The following is a 2,939-nucleotide window of genomic DNA, read 5'->3' as shown; positions in this document are numbered from 1 at the left end:
CCTACACTCTAGACTTCTCTGGGTTTTAGTATGTGTTTCTTGCTTGATGTTGTTCACACTGGTTGTAGTTACATCCTGTCTAGGTCATTATCCCTCATTATTCCTGGACAATATTTGATAACCATTCCTTTGTATATAGTCTTGTATTAGGTTAGAACCTTCTTATTTAGACAAAAGGGGGAAATATAGTGGGTAACCATTCCAGCTTTGATCTGGAAGTTCCAACCCCCATTGAGGCTTCAGTAACTGTCACACCTACAAGGTGGGGCGAAGAGAGGACCCTGAAGACCCGAGATCTGGATGTGCTGGCTCACTTGGTTCTTGGACCCTGGATGCTGGAGGTAGACGGAGCAGAGTTCTCCAGAGAACACCGCCAGACTGCACTATGCCTTTCCCAGACCCTGCAACCTATCTATCCCTTTGTTTGTAAGTTATGCCACTAAATAAACCTCCCTTTTAACTGCATGGAGTGGCCTTAATAATTTCACCAATACCAGAGCCAGATACTGGGGTTAAAACTGAGAGATCAGAGGAATAGGACAAGCCACAGCCAACCTTACCTCACCAACACCTCAGTCTTCAAAGAGACCTGCTTCCTGTATACCTATGCCTATATGCCTTTCTGTCCCACCCTGCAATCTCACTTCTTCTCTCTGCCCTGTTACATCACTTCCTCTTCTTGCCCAACTCTGACACTTTCTGTCTGTCTATACAGACCTCCAGACCTTTATGGTCAACTAGTGTTGGAATTCAAGGCATGTGCCAACATGCCTGGCTCTGTTCCCCATTGGCCTTGAACACACAGAGATCTAGATGAATCTCTGCCTCCAGAATGCTAGGATTAATAGCATGTGCTATCACGGCCTGACTTCTATGTTTACTATAGTGGCTGGCTTTTTCCTATGATCCTCAGATAAGTTTATTAGGGTGCACAATACTTTGGGAGACACAATATATCACCACATATGTGTATATCTGACAATAATATTCAAAGAAAAAGGATATCAATTTGAAAGGTGGGTATGGGAGGAGTTTGAAGGAGGAAGACATGATAGGAGCAAAAATAAGGAAACTAAAGATGTAAGTAATATAAATATATTTAAATTTAGAATGTTATTAAAAAGATAAATCTTAAAAGAATAGTGTTGGTAATTGTGGCTCATGCCTTTGACCCTAGTACTCAGTAGGCAAAGGAACACAGTTCTACATAAAATGTTATATGAGTAACCATCTACTTTTAGTTGAGATTTAAGGTTCATTCTATGAGAAAAAACCTATATACATGACACTGCTAAAGTGGCCCAAATCATGAGACTAGATCGCTCATAGGCCTTAGGGGGAAACCTGTAGCTGAAAGTTTTCCTGTGTCCCACCCAGTCTGCAGCTGCTCAGACTCAAGTAAATACACAGAGGTTTAAATTAATTAAAACTGCATGGCTATTAGCTCAGGCTTACTACTGACTAGCACTTACACTTAAATTCAGCCTATTTCTGTTAATCTATATATCACCATGTTTTCCATGGCTTTACCTATGTGCCATTACCTGCTGCTCCCTGTACAGTGGGCTGGCATCTCCTCACTCAGACTTCCTATCCCCAGAATGCTCTCTGTCTGCTTATCCTGCCTATACTTTCTGCCTGGCTACTGGCCAATCAGTATTTTATTAAACCAGTTCACAAAAGCATTATTCCACAGCATTTCCTCTTTTCTGTTTAATTAAAAAGGAAAATTTTAACTTTAACATAGTAAATTTATATATAACAAAACAGTTATCAAGCAAGAATTACAGTTACAATATTTAGTCTATTTATATTTGGCAAATTCAAAGAAAATATTTTCTTTATCCTATATTTATGAGTCTAATGTTTCATACTTATCTTTTATCATAACTAAGGAAAATTATAACTATCTTGGATATAATATTACCTAAGTAAATAGGAAGAACATTGTAAGCAACTTCCAAAACTCTGGAAATGACAGAAACAGCTGCCTGCCTGGACAGTCATCTAAAATTCCCTTGGATGTATCCATCTTCAGCCCATAGGTCTAGTCTCTCAGTCATTTTTTTCTCTGTGTCCTGTAGAATGTCTGGCAGTTTCTTCTGTGAAGCAGGAACCTGAAGGACCATCTCTCCTTGCAAAATTCAGTGGTCACCTTTCTATGGGTCCTGCATGTCCAGTCGATACAACATTTTGCCAAGTAGTCTAGGGAAGAGCAGTTTCTTGCCCAAAGGGTTATTTTTGTCAAGAGAAGATAAACTCCATATGGAGTGCCTTTGATGTCCACCTTTCTCTTTGAAGTAAATTGGTACTTCCAGAAGCAAATGTGTCTCACTGTCCAGAAAATCTAAGTTTTTAAATCATTTTAAATGCCATATTCTGTAGGTCTTTGAAGTGTTTGACAATATCTATCTAGTTGAAATATATCAATGTATACCTAGAAAACTTAACTAATATGACTGTAAGTTTGATTATTATAGGTGACTAATTATTAATCTGTATTTCTCAACTATACACTACAATTTCAAATGAGTTGCTCAAACAAAATACTTTAAATAAGAGTAGAAATATGCATACAGTATAACAAAATTAACTTTAAATTTGTATCAATAAACTAAAATCCATAGCACTATAAAACATTTTAAACAAGTTGATCTTTAAAAGTAGGTTCAACAATCTGCCCTTTTATCCTATCATATCTATAGCCTATATTTCCATATTATATCCTCCTTTCTTCTTTTAGAAAGATATTGATTATGATGTAACAATTTGTAACCAGCTACCTAAACAAAGACAAACATCCATAATCTATTTTTTGGGAATGTGGGAGTAGATTTCTAGGCTACTTCCTGCTGATAGAGGGCGCTGTATTCTTATGGGGATCCTGAGAAAATTAACAACTATGGCCCAGTCCTGACTGGAGTAGTCTTTAATGCTGC

The sequence above is a fragment of the Peromyscus californicus genome, unplaced genomic scaffold (assembly GCF_007827085.1).
Source record: "Peromyscus californicus insignis strain IS unplaced genomic scaffold, ASM782708v3 Scaffold_10__1_contigs__length_136768540, whole genome shotgun sequence".
Lineage (NCBI taxonomy): Eukaryota > Metazoa > Chordata > Mammalia > Rodentia > Cricetidae > Peromyscus > Peromyscus californicus.
The sequence above is the reverse complement of the archived record's forward strand: the minus strand, read 5'-3'. Positions refer to the sequence as shown.